Below are 9608 nucleotides of genomic sequence, written 5' to 3'. Positions count from 1 at the left end.
ACGATTCAAATAACGTATTACAGCTTTACTGTTTTTCATTAGGAGAGAAACAAATCATCAAACACCCTATTATTTGTCTATGAATTTTCACTGCTTATTTTACCAAAGATTCAGCTTCTTATGTAATTCATCAAATGTATTGCGCTAAATAATTATTCGCAAAACAAATTACAAATGATATTCTTGACTGGTCAACAAATTAATTGTTATTGAAACATCATACAAAGGATATACTCAACAATTCAACAAATTTATTAGGCTACTGGTTACAATTATTTATTAGAAGAGTAACAAAATAGCAAACAGGCCTAATATCTGTCTGAATATTTGAAACACTACATTTCGTTATGTAGGCTACTGTAAATCATTCTTTGAAATTGTTTACACGCATTGTTTACACATTAACGGGCACAAATATGGCTGTGTGTTATTCATTCTTTGCAATTTATCATGATTATCAAGTTTCCGTGCCTTACGTCTAATCATGCTTACATCCTCTGGTCTTTGAAAATTCCTTGATAATGTTACTTATTTTACCTTCTACACCATCAACATAACATTAAAATAAAATCAGAAGTTGAATCAATTAGTGTATGGTTAATATAAGTGTGGTCTAGGCTACGTGTTATTTAGAAAATCTAAATCGGCTGCACGATTTGGATAAAATATTGAATCACGATCTCTTTGACAAACATTGCAATTATCTCACTTAAAAATAAAGATCATAGCCTACATAATGTGCTATTAAATGGTTCAATGTTTTCTATTTTACACTCATTACCAATTTGAAGGTGGAGCCTGTTTCTAGCTATTCGTTTAACTGCTCATTTATTGCAATGGCGTTTGCTTTGTTTGTGCCGTTGCCAGGGGCGACTGATCATTAGGGGCAGTTGGGGGAAAGCCTTTTGTCAACAGAAGAACTGCAACAAAATTTTTATTTTTATTTCTGGAAGATTACTTCCTATAATGTATTATCTATAAATATAGCATCTTCCTAAATTGCATATAATCTGTGTTAGGATTTTATTTCGTGTTCATTGGTCCCTGCTTTGCTGCTTCAGACTGCGTTCTGCCAATTCGAGTTCGCAGTAGTAGGCCATAGGCTAAGCGTGAATGTGGGGCTAGCCCCTCTCTCACAACGCAATGTACATTGTATGTGTGATAATATTAATATGCATGCTCAAAATGTGTGATCAATGTAGATCACACAAATTTGATGCCAAGTGGGGCTGACAGCCGGTAGCCCCACTACAGCATCATTTCGTATTTCAGACCTGATTGTCTTTCTGGCACCAACATTAGTTGGCAAGAAGAGCGAGGAAGGTAGATTTGTCTTAGCTAGCTTGTTAGCTTCACAACCCCCAGATAACTTGAGAAAATGAATAAAATGGATTTCATACTCGAGCACTGGTTTGAAATCCTTAATTTGGAGGAAAAACTTGGAAGTAAAGCAGCAGTTTGATAAAAGTAACTGCAGGTTTAACGTGGAGTGGTTTTTGAAGAAAAAGTAGCTAACGGTTAGCATACAAAAGTAGGCACTCTTCTGTTTTCCATGTCTGCAATTTGGTAGAGATGGTACTTGGTCGAGGACGTGTTACAAAGATTTGAAACATGAGAGCAGCAGGAGTCATCTGGACAATGCTGTGAAATTGGGCTACTTGGAAGGGTAAATGTTGCAGCCCAAGTTGACAGTGCATACAGGCACTCCATTGAGCAGCATAACAAACAGGTGGAGGAAAACAGGTACGATCTCAGTCGGATCATAACATGTATTAAACTGTGTGGAAAATGTGAAACCACACTGCGGGGGCACGACGAGTCGGTGGACTCCCTGAATCCTGGAATATTCAAATGCATTTTTGAGACTGTGTGTGAGGGCGATTCAAGACTTCAGTACGTATGAAGTGTACAGGGAGGAGATAGCCAAGCAAGTGGACGAGACATCATTTGTTGCCATACAGGCAGATGAGATTACTGATGTTTCCTGTAAATAACAAATGGTGGTTGTGTTGCGATACATGTTGCCTGACAATACAGAGACAGAGAGGTTTTTGGAGTTTGTGGAAGTCAAAGATAAAACTGGACTCGGCCTCTCTAATAGCATCAAGGGTGTGCTGGAACCACTGAAGCTGGGAGAAAAGCTGATTGCTCAGACTTATGATGGTGCTGTAATGAGTGGAAACATCAGAGGGGTACAGACGCTAATGAAAGAGACATACCCACATGCCCAGTTTGTTCACTGCTATGCTCACCCACTGAACCTGACCTTGCAGCAACTTTGTTTACCAAGGATTGCTTTTGCCACCTTTTTCTCTGGCGGTCCAAAATGCGTTGCGGCACTTGGTAAAGGCAACACAGAGACGCATTCCAAGGCCACCCGCTGTACGATGGAACTTTAAAAGTTCCATCATTGGGAAAACAGTTTGGGAAAACCGCGCTGCGCTGCTCCTGTGTATGGAAGAAATCCGCACACAACCAGGATGGGATGAGGCCCCCATAGGTGAGGCATACAGCCTGTCAAAAAAACTCTGGGGCCGAGCCTTTCTGCACCTGCTGGAATTTTTTTTTCTTCCTTATGCCAGAAGTTGATGTTTTATACACTGCAAAAACGGAGCATTGATGCATCTGGGATTAGCAATGCGCCCACCCGTTTCAAGAAGAATGTCCATTATATGCGGAAGCAAACTGATGACTGGGCTGCCACCATTCACGATGGAACAAACGAGCCAGGCCGACAAGTAACCAACACAGCGCCGTTGATGGAGGCATGCGACACAGTCATCTCCCAGGTGGAGCAGAGGTTTTCACAAAGTGACCACCTGATCGCTGCCAAGCTGGTTGACAGCTCGCTCTTCCCACAATTTGTTCTGTCATTCCCTACATCTGAGCATGACTGTGCGGTGAAACTATGGCCACTAGGAAACAAGGAAAAGTTGAAGTCTGAGCTGACCACTCTGTACCGCCACACTGGGCATCACACTGGTAAGACGGCCCTGTCCCTGTTAAGATCCATCCATGAGAACTTTTGCTGAGACCTTCACTCAGCTGAAAATTATCATAACAACACCTATGATGACATCCAAGTCAGAGAGGAACTTTTCCACCTTGAAGAGGGTAAAAACCTTCACTCGTAATACCATGGGACAGCACCGACTCAACGCATTGGCTATGTTGTCCATCGAAAGCCAGCTTATTCAGCAGCTACATGACTTAATTCCCATAGTCATCGAAAAGTTTGTCCAGAGAAAGAACCACCGTGTCACTTTTCTCTTCAAGCGAGCCCTCATCCTTGGTGAGGGAAAGCATATTTGATCATCCTGCCTTTGTGGTGCTGGTCCGTGCATTGGTCATATTTTTGTGCTGGATCGATTGATATAGATGGTGACGAGTGTCAGTGTGTCCAGGCTTATCTATTAAGATTGTTGTCATAGAAGGGATCTGTTCCCTAAAAAGTTGTCTTCCCGCTTCGTTGTGGCCTTCAGTGGTGCTCATTGCTGTTCGGGTATGGCCCTGTAGGCACATTGGTTCTGAGCTTGGTTGCATTCCTAATTTAGGTTTATAAATGTGACAGTGGTAATTTTACATGTGTGTGTGAGAGAGGAGAGCAATTACACAAGGTCTCTCTCTCTCTCTTTTATATGTAGCAAGCCGCTCTGTCGTTAAGGTGTTTTGTGGAGCCACGCTGTTTGTTGATGTGTTAAATAAATACATCAGTAACATGAGGGAGTTTTGTAGCTTTACTGGTATGTATCCTATATTTTGAAATGGTTTGTGCCCCACCAATTTTTTACATATAAAAACACCACTGGCCATTGCCATAGCTGATTAGGCAAAATTTCTCAACACTTGAGGAATATTTTCACCCATAAAGGACATCCCCTGTATCCACGAGGGATCGGTTCTGCAAACCCCCGCGGATGTGGAAAATCGCGGATAAGTGACACAAATCGCGGATTAGTATTAATTCAACACAATCGCATCTAGGAAAACAACATATCGTGTGCGTGACCGTTTATTTGCACAACCGTTATGTAATGGACAGTTTACTTTAGATTTTCTTTATATTTGCACTTCATGCAATTAACCGGATCGACGCTTGGATGGCTGTAATTAGCTTCTTGAATTTTGGACTTCTTGAAAAATGTCCACGGATACTTTAGTTTGCGAATGCGGAACCGTGGATAGCTGGGGGTTTACTGCATTACTTTTGTTTGTAGGACACGACATTGAAGCCAAAACTTTTAATAACCATGCTGTTGTGTATGTGGCACAGTTTCATGTGAGGCAGATGTCTTCACTAGCAGTTGCAGTGTTAACTCAAATAAGCATTTAAACAAAATGAATCCAGGTATTTAAGTAATCTACAAAAATACCTACAGCACCCACAAGAATAACAATTACAGACTTAAGATGTGTGAAATTCACATTCACATGGTATTGCTCACCATTCCTAGTGAAGCAGTATTTCAAACTACCCCCAAAAAACAACTGGAGTACACTAGACAGGGCATGCACATTTAGGTCCAGAAATAATTGGACAGAGACAAGTTTTATGTTGGCTGTTAAAATATATTCAAAAAAAGAATTGGACAATTGACTCAAAAGCTGTTTCATGGTGTGAGTATTCCATTATTTTTCCAAAAACGTTGGGACGCTGTGTAAAATGGAAACACAAACATAATGCAATGATGTGTAAATGATTTAAACCCCATATTTAATAGAAAATAGTGCATTAAAAGCATGTCAAATGTTTCCTCGACCACACCCCCCACAGCCCCGACCACACCCCCCACACCCCCGACCACACCCCCCACAGCCCCGACCACACCCCCCACAGCCCCGACCACACCCCCCACAGCCCCGACCACACCCCCCACAGCCCCGACCACACCCCCCACAGCCCCGACCACCATCACAAAGCCTGTTTGCTGTCCCACCTGCAAAGAGCCCCATCCACCAACCCACTGGTGACAGCAGCTGTTGTCTCAGCAAAGCAGGCCAGCGTCCTGATGCCTCCCATCCTGGCAAACAGGTATGGTCAACATCAGCCGACAGTGAGACGGCGACTTCCTCTCCTTGCTAGAGTCACCCCATCGGATGACTTTAATGAAATGGTCATCCAGCAGGATGAGGAAAGGAGAAATAAGGAAGCTGCCAAGCATCGGAGGCAAGAAGAGCTGAAGAGGAAAAGTAAGGAGACGTCGAAGAGGAAGGAGATGAAGAGGGCGTTGACCAGGAAAAGGCAACCAAATGTGGCAGAGCTTAACACCAGTCACTGTGTGATCTGCCACAACATCAAACCTCCCAACAACAGGGAGGAGATTCATGAGTGGGTGAGCTGTGAGTTACATTACAATCAGTCACTTTTTGGGAGGCTTTGGATCAGCGTTCTCATCGCACCTCCTGTCAGTACCTGTTTTCAGGGAAGCAAAAGGTCCAAAATTCCACATTTCTATTGCTTTTGGGTTTGGTGCTGTTAAATGACAATGTAGTCTACTAACTACATTTGTACTTGGTAGCTCCAGAGTTTTTAATAGTATAGTTTTCATCAAGTTATGTCATACCACCATCTTAAGATCTAAGATGAAGCACTTAATTGTATTACAGAATTCAATATTAATTAGGCAAGGCCATTAGTGTTGCAGTTCATGAAATATTTGTATAATGAGAATAATCAAGGTTTCTTATAAGCTATGTGGTAAGATCTGCTTCACTTTGCAAGAAAGTTCCTACATCAGGGGCAGAAAGACACTGTACAGAACACGGAGTTACATGATAAGAGCTGTACCGCACACCTTGACACAATCACCGTACGCCGTACAGCGTCAGAGGGTGTGTTTTTTACAAATGTTCCCAAAAACTAATGGTCTATTACCATGTCAATCAAATCTTCACAAGAAGCCGAATGAACCCCAGGATATGATGCTAACATATTAGTTAGAGTGACTTTTCTGTTCACTGCAGCCTCGGTTGAACCCCGCGATCGGGGTAAATAAGCACGGAATACCGTGTAATGCAGCAGCTAACGTTTATTTGTTTGCAATGTCATACATTACTGTATCGCATCAGAATTATGCAATATTCAATATGTCATGAATACTCTAGCGATACATATTGTAGGATATCAAATATATAACTTAGTAACATAAAATTACCGTTTTATACAATCAGTGAAATAAACCACGTTCCAATAAACAGTGCCCGCCAGTGCTAGCATAGCTAGCTAGGGTAAAACAGCTAAAATGCTAGTTAACAAGAAAACTTACCACGGATATTCGACGAAAACGTAAACAATTATGAAAGCAATTGTCCAAAAACTCTGATGAGTATTAACAACGGTGTTCAGAAAAGATATTTATGAACTTTCATGTACATGTATCAACCTACACCCAAAAAGGCATTGCTCTCGAAAGTGTGCAGCTTCTGAAAATGCACCAGCAAAATGTAACAGAACAATCTCATCTGCGGCTGTCAATCAAATGGCGGGACAACCATTGGAATCCCAATAGAATTACATTATTAGTAATATTGACTTTTTATTGGTGAAAATTTACAATCAATAAAATAGTAATCTCAAAGTGGAACGGAAACGCAATTACCACCTGTAATATGATGTTGTGATATATACAGTGTTTGGGAGTAGTGATCTACATGTAGATCAAATAGTAATTTAACTTTGCAGTAGGTTGTTGTTCATTAAACTATACTCAAATAGTGGTAATGTTTTTCATAGGTGACAATTTTTTTTGCCGTACAGTGATGTAGTTAACTAATGGGACCAAACACTACGGTACTTTTTTTTTGTTAATCCTATGCCAGTTGTTATTTAAGTTCAATAGTCAAGCAAACAGTATAAATAGCTATTGTAAAAGGTAAGGTCTGTGAATTGGTAAAGATTTGAGGAATAAATAAGCCAATATTTATTTTGTCAGACCTGAGTAAATGGTAAATGGACCAGGCAATTTTTAAATTACTTTATTTTGTTTATGACATTGAAATATAAATTTGGAGCAGTGGGTATCATCATCATCATCCGCTCATCCGGGGCCGGGTCGCAGGGGCAGCAGTCTAAGTAGAGATGCCCAGACTTCCCTCTCCCCAGACACTTCCTCTAGCTCTTCCGGGGGGACACCGAGGCGTTCCCAGGCCAGCCGGGAGACATAGTCCCTCCAGCGTGTCCTAGGTCTTCCCCGGGGTCTCCTCCCGGTGGGACGGGACCGGAACACCTTCCCAGGAAGGCGTTCCGGAGGGAAGGAAACAGATGCCCAAGCCACCTCAGCTGACCCCTCTCGATGTGGAGGAGCAGCGGCTCTACTCTGAGCTCCTCCCGGGTGACCAAGCTTCTCACCCCATTTCTAAGGGATTGCCCAGCCATCCTGCGGAGAAAGCTCATTTCGGCCGCCTGTATCCGGGATCTTGTCCTTTCAGGCATGACCCAAAGCTCATGACCATAGGTGAGAGTAGGAACGTAGATTGACCGGTAAATCGAGAGCTTTGCCTTGCGGCTCAGCTCTTTCTTCACCACAACAGACCGATACATTGACCGCATTACTGCAGAAGCTGCACCGATCCGTCTGTCAATCTCCCGTTCCATCCTTCCCTCACTCGTGAACAGGACCCCTAGATACTTAAACGCCTCCACTTGAGGCAGGCACTCTCCACCAACCTGAAGTGGGCAACCCACCCTTTTCCGATTGAGGACACCCTCTGACCCCTGGCTGCGCCTAGAAATTCTGTCCATAAAAATGACCACAACAGATGAACTATTTTGCCTTATATATTTCAATGATGGTTTGTATTTTGAAAAAGAAAATCTGAGTTAGCGCTGCGAGCATAATATCCTGCTGCCAGAAGAATCGAATGGCCATCACTAGTCATACACATTGGCAAATTAAAACAAACAGTATTCACAGCACACATTTTCTTTCCCTTTAATTAATAATATAAAATACCTTCTAAAATGTTCCAAAGAGAAACACGCTGAATGGATTGATTAATGATTTACTCTGATTTAGAGCGACACAGCCCACATCAAATATGCCCCTGCTTTCATCAGTGGGTCTGCTGCCTGCAACCTATTAGTGGCCTTCCAGTCCTCAGGGGCGGTGGTAGGGAGCAGGCGGGCCCCTGGGAGGGTTGGAGACTGGGTTAGAGATACATGATGTTAATCAAACATCAGAGATAGGTCGTGTATGGCAGAGGATAATATGAGAAGCGGAACAGCTGTGTTTTGTCTCACACACACTCCCATTTTCAACAGCATATCCAACATGGGTGGGATGGAAAATCTTCTTACACCCATGCCAATAACACACACAGAATTAGATTGGTCTCAGTCTTATCTGTTCAGTAAACAGCCCACTAATCTCTGCATGCAGAACAGAACTCAGAACCATCCCTCAACAGACACTGAATATTTCATGTCTCTGAAACAGGCTGCACACTGCTCTTCTGCGCAAAGTAAAGCATTTGTACCAGCCTCCTGGCTTTTGTCCAAGCTTTTTGGCAAGAGGCCACCACATACACTTTAATAAATAAACACAAGCAGTAAGCAGGGTTTCTGTTTCTTGGACGTGATCACATTATTCCTGTGCTCCTGCAACGAGATCACCCAGATGTGCCCATTCTGAATGACTGTCACAATGAGTTTAAATATGAATTAAATGCTGACGTCACCTGACCAGGCCTAAACCAATCTTTGCAGTCATTCTCGCAGTCTACAGACCATATTTGTTGAAGTATAAAATGGCTTTAACAATCCAAAGACATCTTAGCCAATCAGCAGGTGAGTGATTATGTAACAGGCATTTTAGGGGTTGTCTTGTTTAGCAAAAAATTTATACGTTTTTCCCTGAAAAACTGGTTGCTTGACCATTTTACACAGTAATACACTGTAGGTGTAAATAAGTTATCATATAACCCTCACCACAAATAGAAATTATTAAAAAAACTTAAAATATATGCAAGCAGTATTGAAAATGTTTACACAGGAATTATAGAATACTTATAGAAAACATAACATTTAAAGCTCAAACTCGCTTCTTTTACATTAAGTGGATTATCTGACTTTTTAATGTTTTAGGTCTAGTAAAAAACAACTAAGCAACCAGGTACTAGATGGAACCACGACTTTCAACTGTGGAAAGAGTAGTCGATCCAATCCTGACCTACCTGGATCTGAGGTGGGATTAGACAAACACTAGTCCAGTTAATCTCAGTTTACATAGGCAACAAAGATGAGACAACCTTTATAAACTCACTGGTCGTGGGTGTAATCTCACCTGATTCTGTCTGATGGATTTCCTGGTTATCCTCTGACGAGAAGGGATTAGGTTCCCCATGTTGTCACACTCCATGGGCGATATTACAAACAGTATCAAAGAAGTGTTGCTTTACAACTTGATTGAAATTTAAAGAACCAATTCCAAACAACCTAACATTTTAATCAGAATTCACTACATTATATTATTTTGATAGGGACTGAACTGAGCCCTAAATCACATACATAGTACAGTAACTAGGACACAATGGGAGAAAGTTTATTATGAATGTTCAACCATTCAGAAATGATTATGAAAATACAGCTGATGTATACAGCTCTGGAGGTC

Source organism: Esox lucius, chromosome 3 (assembly GCF_011004845.1).
Source record: "Esox lucius isolate fEsoLuc1 chromosome 3, fEsoLuc1.pri, whole genome shotgun sequence".
Classification (NCBI taxonomy): domain Eukaryota; kingdom Metazoa; phylum Chordata; class Actinopteri; order Esociformes; family Esocidae; genus Esox; species Esox lucius.
The sequence above is the reverse complement of the archived record's forward strand: the minus strand, read 5'-3'. Positions refer to the sequence as shown.